Source organism: Lepus europaeus, chromosome X (assembly GCF_033115175.1).
Source record: "Lepus europaeus isolate LE1 chromosome X, mLepTim1.pri, whole genome shotgun sequence".
Classification (NCBI taxonomy): Eukaryota; Metazoa; Chordata; class Mammalia; order Lagomorpha; family Leporidae; genus Lepus; species Lepus europaeus.
Window position 1 is genome coordinate 182,405 of NC_084850.1, and position 13,443 is coordinate 195,847.

At 54.3% G+C, this 13,443-nt stretch overlaps 1 long non-coding RNA gene across 1 annotated transcript; it reads left to right on the forward strand.

Annotated features, from left to right (window-relative positions):
* Positions 1 to 11,333: 11,333 nt before the first annotated feature.
* On the forward strand, positions 11,334 to 13,230 carry LOC133753791 (uncharacterized). Its single transcript, XR_009865085.1, has 3 exons — positions 11,334 to 11,456; positions 11,817 to 12,030; positions 13,019 to 13,230. It is a non-coding gene; the product is annotated as an uncharacterized LOC133753791 (long non-coding RNA).
* Positions 13,231 to 13,443: the final 213 nt, after the last annotated feature.

Below are 13,443 nucleotides of genomic sequence, written 5' to 3' on the forward strand. Positions count from 1 at the left end.
GCCCGTGAGGGCAGTGCAAAAAAGCCGAGGTGCCCCTTGAATGCTGCTGGGGGGGCTCACGTCGTGCCCTCACTCTGTCCCGCCAGGCACTTACTCTCCCACTGCACAGAGCTCATTGCCAGGCACAGTGAGGCGCACAAGGTCACCGCCGTTTGGAGATGTGTGGAGCACAAGAACGGCAGCGCTCCTGAGTGTCTTTCCAGCGATGGTCATGACCATGGCCTGTCCCACATATTCTGTTACACCATGGCCTTGACAGCCTCCCGGTGAGGGGTGGGCTCCGTGCCCCTCCCCGGGAGTCTGGGAGCTGGTTCCTCTGGAGGAGTATGGCAGCAGTGATGCCCTGTGTTGTCCGAGGCTCACCCTGCTCCCAGTGGAGCTTCCAGATTGCTGTGTGGAATACTAGCTCGGAGGCCAGTGTGCTGTGAGGACGGCAAGCTGATTGGAGAGGCCACATGGAGGTGTTCTGGCCCACAGGGCCCAGCCTAGCTGCTGCCCTGGGCAGACCATGCATGTGTGGGTGAAAGAGACTGCACATGCATGGGTGAATGAGATGCACGCACGCAGGTGAATGAGGTGCACACGTGTGGGTGAATGAGACCACCCACACATGGGCGAATAAGAATGCACATGCAGGGTGAAAGTGACGGCACAGGTGTGGTTGTTTTTAATGACTTCTCTCTCTTTATTGATTTTCTCATTCAAGTCACCAATTGTTTTCAAGACATCACTTTAAATCTCTATCTGTGTTGCGTTGCTGTCCCCTTGTCCCACCAGACAAGCCTCAGTGATGACGGGGATTGTCGCGCTGATTGCTATGGCCACGTGACTGTGTGATGAGAATGGGTCCTTCCTCCTGCTGGGTGGGTGTGATGAATGCTGAGGTGTGTAGCACCACAAGACCTAGTCCAAGCACTAGCCCATGTTGAGTGGAACTTGCCCCGGTCCCTTGGGGTGAGTACAGATTGTGCTGGGGGAATTGCACTGAAAGATGTGGGTCTGGAGCAGTGGCATGCGGGTTAGGTCTTGCCTGTGTCCTGCAGTAACTATGTCCCAGCGACTCTGAGAACTGTGGTACTGAGTCACAGACCTGGAGCTCCAGGATACAAGGACTCACAGGTGAATGCCAGCTATTCCAGGGACTGCAGACGGGCAGTTACCTGCCTGAAGCAGAGGAATATAGGCTAGGCCCTCTAGATGCCACGGGTGAGTGTGGCATACTCCAGGGGTTGTAGCACCAACAGTGACAATCCCAGAATTCAGTGTACAGAGGGGACCGTCCCCAGGTGCTTCAGGACATGCAAGGGTGATGCTGGGGCCTGTGCCCTGGCCACCCAGCACCTTGTGCTAGGAGCTGCAGGAGGGGCGTCCTTGGATCTGATCCTCCAGGACTGTGTATAGGCTACTGCTGGCCCAGAGCCTCAAGAAGCCCAGGGGAACGTCCCTAGATCACGAGTGAGCAAGTGTAGCTCCCTGGAGCTTGTGCCCAGTAGTGTCACAGCTTCAGGACTCAGGGCAGCCTGCTCCGTTCCCTGGGAAGAGCCCTAGCTCCAGCTGTGTGGCCTCTGTTATTGAAGGGGGCCTCCTACGCTTGCCTAAAGCACAAGGTAGTTCAGAAGCCCAGGTCTGGGGCCTTGTGGGTGGAGGGGGGCAAGGCAGGTTCCTTTCTCGAGCAAAGCAAATTAGATTAAAAGCCAGTGATTCCTGGGAGATTCTCATGTAGCTGGGGCTGCTGGTCTGTGGAGGTGTTGGTGGTGGGGGTAGGACCCATGAACGTTCTGCTTACTTTTCCTGGCAGCGGGCAGCCCCCAAGCCAAGAAGGAGCCAGGCAGGGTCCATGCTGCAGCATGTTCTCTCTCTCTCTCTCTCTCTCTCTCTCTCTCCCTCCCTCTCTCTCCAGCTCCTTCTCCCTCTCCCCCCAGCTCCCTCTCCCTCTCCCCCTTCCACCTATCTCTGTCCTCCCTCTCTCTCCCTCTCTCTACCTCTCCACCTCCCCCTCCCTCTCTCTCTGTCCCTTTCTCCATCTCATTGTCCCCCTCCGCCTCCCTCCTCCCTCTCCCTCCTCCTCACCCTCCTCTCTCTCTCTTGCTTTCTCTCTCACTCTTTCTCCCTTTACCTCTCCATCGCCCTGTCCCGCTCCACCTCCCCACTCCCTCTCCCTCTCCACCTCTCCTCCTCCTCCTCTATCTCCCCAGCTCCCTCTCCCTCTCACCCTCCCCCTTCCAACTGTGTATCTCTATCCTTCTCCCTCCCCCTCCTCCTCCACCTCTCCTCTCTCCCCTTCCCCCCTCCCTCCCTCTTTCTCTTTCTCCCTCTGCCTCTCCCTCTCCCTGTACCCGCCCCTCCCCTGTCTGCCTTCCATCCCCACCTCTCCATCCTCCACCCCTCCTCCAGCTCCCTCTCCCTCTCACCACCCCCTTCCAACTCTGTATCTCTATCATTCTCCCTCCCCGCTCCCACTCCCTCTCCCTCTCTCCCTTTCTCCCTCTGCCTCTCCCTCTCCCTGTACCCGCTCCTCCCCTGTCTGCCTTCCCCCCTCTCCCTCTCCACCTCTCCATCCTCCACCCCCCCTCCAGCTCCCTCTCCTTCTCACCCTCCCCTTTCCAACTGTGTATCTCTATCCTTTTCCCTCCCCTCCTCCCCCTCCCCGCTCCCCCCTCCCTCTCTCTCTTTCTCCCTCTGCCTCTCCCTCTCCCTGTACCCGCCCCCTCCCCCATCTGCCTTCCCCCCACTCCCTCTCTGACTCTCTCTCTCTCTCTCCTGGATCCTCCCTTGTTGTTCCGGTCGTCTTCTGTGGCCAAGGTCAGTGCAGTTCCTGTCTATTCAGCCATCTTTATCGGCTCTCAGACATTTTTCACATGCTGCTCCACAAACCTGCACGGTACATTTCCCCTTCTGGGTTCTGGCACTCTCATCCCCAATGTCTGCCCTCTATCCCCTTCCCAGCCACGCCTCCCGGCCCATTTCCTAGCAACACCAAAGCCTTTCCCGCTGGCTGGCAGGTAAAAGAGTCCAGGGAAACCCGTCTTCTGTGCCCAGCCTTACCCAGTCCATCTCTCCCAGTCCGCCTCCCCCAGGTCTGCTGGCTCCCAGCCCTACAGGCCTCACCTTCCTCCCTTCTCCCACACCCACCTCTCCTTCCTCCTCCCCACCATCAGAGAGCTTACAAAAATACAGACACATCGCTTTAGAGCCCTCTGACTTTATTGACATCATGGGTATGAGAGTGAGTCTTCGGGGCTAGCAACGTCTCCAGAGCTGCCTCTGGAGACACGGGCCAGTTGCATCTCTTCAGTATTTCTGATGCACAAGGCGTTGCTTGGAGAGACCCACTTACGCAGGCTTTCGGGTTCCTGGTCCGCCTTCGGTCCCTGCTTCTTCTTAAGCCCCCTGCGGTAGATGACGATTATTTGAGACTTGGGCGCCGTTTTGGGTCTTGGGCTGTGTTGCAGGGCAAGCTTCACTTTCTTCATGATTCTTTTCACCTGTAAAGAAACAGAGGGCGCACAGTCGGGATGTTAGTTCAGAGGCAGCGTGTGGGGCAAGACAGGAACAGGTGAACGGGAAGGGTGGTTTTCTAAAAAGAGGTGCGGGCCGAGGAAGGGCTTTGTGCCAAACAAGGAGAGGGTGGGGAGTTTTGGGTGGCGGGGTGGGGGTGGGGGTGGGGGTCCGTGGTGAAATATAGGGCCACGCCAAGTATTCTGACCTTTTCAACCTCTTCGATGTTGGGATCGAGAGGAGTATTCTCTTCCGTCCCCTCCGTGATGCTTAGCCTTGATGGGCCGGCAACTGCAGCCATTGGTTCCTCATCACTGAGGGTTTCCTCTGGCTGCTGTGCCTCAAGCTCATCCAGCTCAGCCATGGCTATACCAAGAGTGGTCTGCGCTAGGCCTCTGGACCTCTCTAAATATACTCTCTGCACAACAATGAAGAGCCAACAACCTCAGCTTTCATTGGTCAGCAGGGTGCGCCCCCCAGCCAATGGGAGTCTTCAGATGCCTCCGACATCATAATGTACAACTGACACTTCTGATGGGTGGGGGAGGGGGATGCCAAGGAGGCCCAACTCTTGCAGTTAGAGGAAGCGGGGAGCATTTCCCCAGCTCCCCTTAAGGAGCGCTTCCTAAAGAACTTTTCTCCTATTTTAATTGCCTCTGGTTCAGTTGCGCTTCTGCGTTACATGGCAGACAGCAGGCGTCTCCTCCAAGACTTTCCCATGGCCACTCTTTCCACTGGCTCATTCACTTCTTTCCCACCAGGCATCACTGTTACTGCACATCATATCCAAATCTCCTCCAAGCTCAGGAGGCTGTGTTGAAGCCTCGGGGAAGATCTACATTGCCCCACTTCCCTCCCTCAGCAATGTTCTTAATGGCCTTTCACTACTTGAATACCATCAGGCATTTTCACAGTGTGTGTGTGTCTGTGTGTGTGTGTTTGTGCCCAAGCACGCATGTGTTCCTTGGAAAGGGGCTCTAGACTCTGCTTATGTGTCCTTTTCTAGAAAGCCTCAGATCAGTATCGTCAGTGTTACAAACCTCCAGATGGCAACAGCTGACTTAATCTCTGGGCTGTGCTACAGGGGTGCCAATGGAACGAAGGTCAAGATCATTTTTGGTGACAGAGCCATAGGCAGCAGCAGAAGCATTTCTCTAAGGTCCTAGTAAGACATCTAACTTTAAGGAAAGAAACCATGGGAGGAGCCTCTATAATGCACAAGTTTATCAAAATTTCTCCCTGAGCTCTGTATACAACAGAGTCAAAAGCACAAATGACGAAGGAAATATAAATGGGAACATGTCAAAATGTTCAACTTTTTAATTATTTTTTGTTTGAAAGACAGAGTTACAGAGAGAGGTAGAGACAGAGAGAGAGGTCTTGCATCCGCTGGTTCAGTCCCCAAACGTTCACAATGGCTTCAGAAGCTAGAGCCAGAAGCCTCTTCAGGGTCTCCCACATGGCTGCAGGGGCACAAGGGCTTGGGACATCCTCCGCTGCTTTCCCAGGCACATAAGCAGGGAGCTGGATTGGGGGTGGAGCAGCCGGGACCGGAACTGGCACCCTTCCGGGACTCCGGGGCTGCAGGCTGGGGCTCTTTAACAGGTTGTACCACAGCACCGGCCCCAAAATGTTAAACGTTTGCTCTGTACACAGTGCTGTGAGGAAGGTGAGAAGCCGAGATGTATGTTAAAATTCGGGGGGCAGGGGGAGCAGTGCAAGAGGGCAACAAAGTAAGACCCACTTCTGCATAGAGACAACCATTTGAACAAAAACTCACAGTGATCCCAGGTCACCATCACTAAGAGAGCTGAGGAAGCCAGGTGAGAGACTAAAGTGTCTGCTTCTTATCATAGTAAGAGGACACATATTGAAGAAAGCAGGAAAGAAGGGTGCCACATCAACCCTCTCCCATCCCAAGAAGCACAGCATGGAGAGAGGAAGCTCACTTCCAACTCAGGGGAGGCAGAGGTACCTAAGATCCTAGATTTGACACCCGTACCCAGCCTGCTCTGGTGCAACACAGTGCCATGCTCCGGGTAAGTACCTGAAAGACGACCCTTTGGGCTCTCCTTAGCCAGATGGCCGAGGGATTGCCTCAACCACCCCTCCCCCAATCTTTGCTAGATAGCAGGGAAAGACTCCAGTTGCTGGGAAGTAGGCAGGAGAGTGATCTCAGGACATTGATTTGGGGCTCAGTACCAGGCCTGCCACGGTGACACACCACATGAAGCTCAAAGGCCTCTATCCTCAGGCTACTGCTCAGAGACAGAGCCTCTAGACGGGCCCCAGACTCAGGTGGGGAGATCTGCTATGGTGGGACAGACCTATTTCCGTGGATACCATTGTCATCTTGACAAACAAAACCAACCAACTAGGACTGATCGTTTCAAATGCTCGGGTGAAGGTCCCAAAATAGCTATTTTAGGGGAAATTAATGAACATCAAGAGAACACAGGGAAATGATTTAATAGTCTTTCAGAGGCTTAGAGAGATAGAAGTTGGGAAGTACGTTGAAATAAAATCCAACAGAAATCCGTGAGCTGAAAAGTACACTAAGGGAAATTAAAAGTGTGACAGAAAGCGTCAATAGTGGAATAAATCAAACAGCAGCAAGAATTAGTGGGCTTGAAGACAACCTATTTAAAAATACACAGGATGTGCTTACAGGAAACTCACTTCACCTTTAAGGACACACACACTCTGAAAGTGAAAGGGTGAGGTCCAAGAGAAATCAAGACTAGCTATACTTAGAGTGGATAAAATATTTTTAAAATGAAAAAGCAGCAAAAGGAAGACCATTATATAATGATAAAGGGTTCAGTTCAGCAAGAGGAAATAGCAAGCCTGAGTATATGTACACCCAATATTGGAGCGCCCAAATACTTCATGAAGATACTAACATGACCAAAAGAGAGAGATAGACTCCAGTACAATAATATTGGGGTCTATAACACACCACTTTCAGCAATGGACAGATTATACAGACAGAAGAAACAAAACTTAAACCACACCCTAGACCTCATGGACGTGTACAGATCATTCAACGTCTACAGAATACACTTCCTCTACTACAGCACGTGAGATATTCTTCAGTATTAGATCATGGGGTAGGGCACACGAAACCACTCTCTACTAACTTTTGTTCTTATTTTAAAAAGATATATTCATTTAAAAGGCAGGAAGAAAAAGAGAGAGAGAGAGAGAGATGTTGCACCTGTTGCTTCACTCTCCAAATGGCTGCAGCAACCAGGGCTAGGCCAGGCAGCCAGGAGCCAGCAGCTTCTTCCAGGTCTCCCATGTGGGCGCAGGGGCCCAAGCACTCGAGCCATCCTCCACTGCTATCCCAGGCACATTGGCAGGGAGCTGCATTGGAAGTGGAGCAGCCAGGCTTGAGCTGTGCCCATGTGGGATGCTTAACATTCTATGCCACACCATCAGCCCCTCAACTAAGTTTAGAAAGGCAGAATGATCTCAAAGAAGCATACTATCCCTATATTTTAACTAATTAGAAAAACAAGAGCAAACAACCCCCCACCATGATATCGTCCCTGCTCAGAGATGACATGATCTTATATATAGAACCCCCAAATTCTCCACCAGAAACCGCTAAAATTAATAAGCAAATTCTGCAAAGTTGCAGTATACAGAGTCATTGTACAAACATTAGTAGTGGCATCATTGTACACTAACAGCAGCTAATCTGAAAAACAAATCAAAAAGCCTATCCCATTTCTAATAGCTAAAGAAACCTACAAATTTACCCAGAAAGGGGTAAAAGAAATCTACATTGAAAAGTACAAAATATGAGGCCGGCGCCGCAGCTCACTAGGCTAATCCTCCGCCTTGCGACGCCGGCACACCGGGTTCTAGTCCCGGTCAGGGCACCGATCCTGTCCCGGTTGCCCCTCTTCCAGGCCAGCTCTCTGCTGTGGCCAGGGAGTGCAGTGGAGGATGGCCCAAGTGCTTGGGCCCTGCACCCCATGGGAGACCAGGAAAAGCACCTGGCTCCTGCCATCGGATCAGCGCGGTGCGCCGGCCGCAGCGCGCCTACCGCGGCGGCCATTGGAGGGTGAACCAACGGCAAAAGGAAGACCTTTCTCTCTGTCTCTCTCTCACTGTCCACTCTGCCTGTCAAAAAAAAAAGATTTGTATGGAATCACAAAAGATTCCAAGTAACCATAGCATCATTCATCAAGAAAGGATAAAGCAAGAGGCATTACGCTACCAGATTTTGAAATGCACTAGGAAGGCACAGCAATAAAGACAGCATGGTATTAGCGTGAAAACAGAAACACAGACCAATGGAGAGGAATACAAGCCCACACTTCTCCAGCCAACGGGTCTTTGACAAAGGTGCTGAGAACATACAATTGGAGAAAAGACAGTCTTTCCAACAATTGATGCTGTGAACATTGGATGGCCACAAGCAGAAGAATGAAACCAGAACCTATCTCTCACCATGTACATAATGCCACACAAAGTGGATCAAAGACCTAAATGTAAGACATGGGACTATAAAATTATTAAAAGTAAAATGGGGGAAGTGCTGGCCCTTTAGTGTAGTGGGTGAGGCCACCTCGTGTGGCACCAGCATTCCCTATGGATGCCAGTTCAAATCCTAGCTCCTCCACTTCCAATTCAGCTCCCTACTAACACACCAGGGGAATGCAGTAGAAAATGGCCCAAGTACTGGGGGCCCTGCACCCACATGGGAGACTTGGAGGAAGATCCTGGCTCCTGGCTTCAGAATGGCCCGGCTCTGGCCATTGCGGCCATTTGTGTAGTGAACCAACTGATGAAAGACTGATTTTTTTCTCACTCTCACTCTCTCTCTGTCTATGTCTTTCTTTTCTTGTCTTTCTGTAACTCTGCCTTTCCAATAAAGAAATAAATGTGTAAAAGAGAAACAAAAACATAGGGAAATAGCTTCAGGACATTACAATGGGTAAGGCTTTTTGTTTTTTTGGATCAGATCCCACAAGCACAGGAAACAAAAACAAAACCTGATAAGAAATTTCTTCAAACTAAAAAGCTTCTATGCAGCCAAAGCATCAATCCATAGAGTGAAGAGACAACTTACAGAGTGGGAGAAAATATTTAGCAGCTATACATCTGACAAGGGAAAAATATTCAGAAAATTTAAGGAATTCAAACAAATCAATGGCAAAGAACAAAAAAAAAAAAAAAAGAATCTGTCCAAATAATCCAATCAAGTAACAAACAGTTCTCCAAAACAAAGACGTGGAAATGGTTAACAAGTAAAAATGTTGAACATGGAGCCAGCACTATGGCAAGAAGGTTAAGCCTCCACCTGCAGTGTCAGCATACCATGTGGGCATGGGTTCGAGTCCAGGCTGCTCCACTTCCAATCCAGCTCCCTGCTCATGTGCCTGGGAAAGCAGCAGAAGATGACCCCAAGCGCTTGAGTCCCTGACACCCACGTGGGACACCCAGAAGAAAATCCTGGTTCCTGACTTCAGCCTGGCCCAGCCCCGACCACGGCAGCCATTTGGGAAGTGTATCAGCCGATGGATGGTCTCTCTCTCTCTGTAAATCTTTCAAATACATAATTCAATAAATGATACAATAAATAAATAAATGGATTCTCTCGAGAGGTGAGGGGGAGTGAAGTGTGCTGGTGCTGGGGCGCTAGCTCATGTGGGCTCCCGAGAGCTGAGTGTTCAGTTGTGTTCAATTGTCCGAAACTTGGGCGCTGCTACCATTACGGACACTTTTAATCACATACACTCGTGTGTACACGAATTACCTCCAACTTAGGACTATAACACCTGGTCATTTTCTAGGACTGTTACTAGGCTCTTGGGGTTTCAGTGCATGCACCTGGGTGGCACGGGTAGCTACTGCTACATAAGCTATGTGACTCGGCATGAAGAGACTGACAGTGAGACCCCCCACCCACACCCAGAAGGGATGCTCTCGTCCCTTTCCCACTGGTCCTCCCCTCAACAGGCCCTCGCCCCGGCTCCCCGCAGGCTGCCTTATCCGGTCTAGCCAGTTCAGGCCGCGAAGGCCTCATGCTCTTCTCCTGTCGTTGTCTCTCTTGCCCATGCCCTTCCACTCAGCGCCAGGGAGTGTCCAGTGCGGCCCACAGGACCCGTGCCCAGCCTGCCCGTTGCCAGTCTGTCCCTGGCCTTGTGCAGAGGCCCAGTCCCCGCTCCAGCGGCCCCCTCCCCAAAATCGCTGTGCGGGCTGTGTGTCTCCCGGGTGCCCCCTGGAGTCAGGGGCAGGGCGCACGGGGTCCAGGAAAGGCGGGTGACAGGCGGTGAGGCGAGGCCGGCAGGAGCCCAGCCTCGTGGCGGGCTTGCAGGGAACCAACCCTGTTCCGAGAGGCCACTCGGTCGGGCCTGGTGGCACAGGCGCCCTGGGCAGCCCAGCTGGTGTCAGGGACCAAGGGGTGGGCTACGCCAGGAGCCAGGCCCCACTGGAACCCATGGGATCTCCAAGCCCAGCAGGCCGCAGCGCGGGCTCAGCACGCCCGCAGCACGCGGGGGCGCCTTCCAGGGGACAGCAGGCGGCAGCGCGGGCTCGGCACGCCCCAGGCTCAGCGAGTCGGGAACACCTGGGGGCGTGTGGCAGTGCATTCGTTGTGAGAGGAGGAGCGTGATGGGGGGCAAGAGGCGGGGCCCTGTCACCACACAGACCCCAGGAGGCGAGCAGCCCGCAAACTCATTCATTTCAGTCGGTTTGGCAGCTTAAATAGCCGAGGCAGCCAATCCAGTCCAGGGGCCGGCTACGCCCTAACCAATCACAGCCTGTTGCCAGGCAGTATCCGAAGCCATCCAATCACAGCCTGTGGCCAGGCAGGCTCCGAAGCCATCCAATCACAGCCTGTGGCCAGGCAGTATCCGAAGCCATCCAATCACAGCCTGTGGCCAGGCAGTATCCGAAGCCATCCAATCACAGCCTGTGGCCAGGCAGTATCCGAAGCCATCCAATCACAGCCTGTGGCCAGGCAGTATCCGAAGCCATCCAATCACAGCCTGTGGCCAGGCAGGCTCCGTTGCCAGGTGGGTTTGGAAGCCATTCCCGAGTACCTGGCGCGGGCTCGCCGGCGGCCATCTTGGCATGGCCTTCTCATGCCACCACAGGGGCGCCTTCCCAGGGGCCTGGTGGCGCAGGCGCGGGGCTCCCCGCTGTGGCGTGCTGTGGGAGGTCCGGAGCTGGGCGCCAAGCTCGCCGCAGAGCCCCAGTCCCTCAGCGGACTCTAGGAGGCGGGAAGCCTTTGCCGGGGGCGTCAGGAGGCAGCGAGAGCCTCGATGCATGCCCCCGGCAGGGGCTCCGACGGTGCCGGGGACGCCGGCGGCCGGGAACGGGCCGGCAGCTGGACCGGCCCAGAAGCAGCGGGCCCTGCTGAGGGGGCGGCCGCTCCTCGAGCCGACGGGGCGCCGCAGGCCGCAGGGCAAGGTGGCGAGGCCTCCGCCTCAGCCCAGGCGTCCAGCGCGGCAAGGCGCCAGGTGCTGGAGTTGTATCCTTTCCAAGGCGCACCCCAGGGCCGAGGGGCAGGGCGGAGGGACGGGGCGGAGGGCCCGGGCGGAGGGACGGGGCGGAGGGCCCGGGCGGAGGGACGGGGCGGAGGGTGGCCGAGGGCAGGCAAGGAGCGCTCTGGGGGCGGAGGACAGAACGAGGAGTCGGGGAGTCCACGGTGGCTGGAGGAGGCAGTCTGAGAGCACCGGCCAAAGTGGCGGGAGCGGGTGCTGTGGGCGAGCGTGGCGCCGGGAGACGGCGAGGAGCCCCGGCTAGGCCGAGCGGCGGCCCGGGAGGGCAGAGGCTCGAGCGCAAAGTTGCCTTAGCTGAATCCCCACCAGCCGACTTTCGGTGTCATTCCTGTCCGCCACGGAGGCAGAGACTGCCCTCAGATGCCTGGCTCCAGGTGCCCGGCCCTTCAGGGGGGCGGTCCGCAGGGAGCTCACAGTGACTGGCAGCCAGCTGCTTATGTACGTTCCAGGAGGGGCAGGCGGTGGCCGGGGTCGGGGGTGGAGGTCGGTACAGGCAGGCGGCCCGTCCCGGCGCTAGTCTCTGACAGAGGGCGCCCTCTGGTGGACATCTGGAGACATTTCGGTGTGAAGTCTAAGCAGGGGGCGTGGTCACTGCCGCACCTGACTGAGGCCTGCTGAGCCGCACGCTGGAGGGTTAGGCCCAAGGACTGCGGGGGGGCGGTGGCAGGGCGGGGAGGGGGGCTGCGGCAGGACTCAGGGCACTGGGCGGCAGGACTCAGGGCACTGGGCGGCAGGACTCAGGGCACTGGGCGTGAACTTAGCCCCTCTCACGTGATTTCTCTTTCCCTTCCCTTTTAGCCGAATAGCTGCCGAAAACTCTGGTCTTCTTCAGGTTTCCATAGCCTCCTTGTTCAACCAGCTGTCCTTGGTGGTGCAGGCCATGCAGCGCTTTGTGCCTCCAGGGACATCTCACCGTGGCACAAGGGTGTGAGGCCCAATCCTGAGTCTGGCCCTAGGCTGAGCGACTTTCTCTAGGGCAGAGACTCCTGGCATTTGGAGAGAGAACCAGTGGGTAAGGGACTCGCTCAAGCTCTTTCTCCCCCACCCCACCCCACCCCTGCTCTCTCTCAGAAAACTCGCCTGCCGTCCAGAGAAGGTCTCCACAGAGCTAGAAATCATTTTTAGTGATTAATATGCAGAGCAGCAGAATGGGATGTGTTATCACAGGCAGGCAGTCCACTCAGAAACCATAAAGACAGAAACTTCATCCTAGCAGAGCAGATACAAACCATTGCATTGATGTTCTCAGGACCATCAATAGCTCGTCCTCCTGTAAGTTGACCGCACCCTCTCTCACACATAGTTCATGATGCATTTGTAGCATGACAGTTGACAGTTGTGGTAAATAAATCTCAAAAAAAGAAAAAAAACCAAACATAAATCACATGTGGAATTCCCTTTAAGAAAGGAAAGGTATAATCTACTTCCCAAATAGTGGGTGCCAATGGTCCTTTTCTACTCAAATTACAGAACGATTTAGACTGGGCATAAAATTTTACAGTGCTTCAGGGCCAGCACAGTGGCATCGCGGATAAAGCTGCAACCTGCAGTGCCAGCATTCTATATGGGAGCCAATTCACGTACTGGCTGCTATATTTCCAATCCAGCTCCCTGCTGATATGCCTGGAAAAGCAGCAGAGAATGGCCCCAGTCCTTGGGTCCCTGCATCCACGTGAGGGACCCAGAAGAAGTTCCTGGCTTTGGATCAGCCTAGCTCTGGCCATTGCAGCCATTTGGGAAGTGAACCAGCAGATGGATTACCTCCCAACCTCCCTCCCTCCCTCCCTCCCTCCCTCTCTCCCTCCCTCCCTCCCTCCTTCCCTCCTTCCCTCCCTCTGCCTCTCTCTAACTCTGCCTTTCAAGTAAATACATAAATCTTTTTTTAAAAATGCAAGTACAGGGGCTGGCACTGTGGCACAGTGGGTTAAAGCCCTGGCCTGAAGCGCCAGCATCCCATGTGGGCGCCAGTTTGAGACCCGGCTGTTCCACTTCCAATCCAGCTCTCTGCTATGGCCTGAGAAAGCAGTAGAAGATGGCCCAAGTCATTTGGGCCCCTGCACCCACGTGGGAGACCCGGAAGAAGCTCCTAGCTCCTGGCTTCAGATCGGCGCAGCTCTGGCCATTGCAGCCAATTGGGAGTGAACCAGCGGGTGGAAGGCCAACCTCTCTCTCTCTCTCTCTCTCTCTCTCTCTCTCTCTGCCTCCTCTTCTCTCTGTGTGTAACTCTGACTTTTAAATAAATAAATAAAACTTTAAAAAAAATGAAAGCTAAGACCAGCCATCAGAGTTTTTCTCAAACCCTGAAGCTCCAGTGCCCCAAGAATTCTTGGTGGCTTACACCACTGTACCTTAGATATTCAACCCCTAAGGAGCCTTAAACTCCATGTCTGGAGTCTATGATCTGGGGTAGTGCTAACATTCAAGC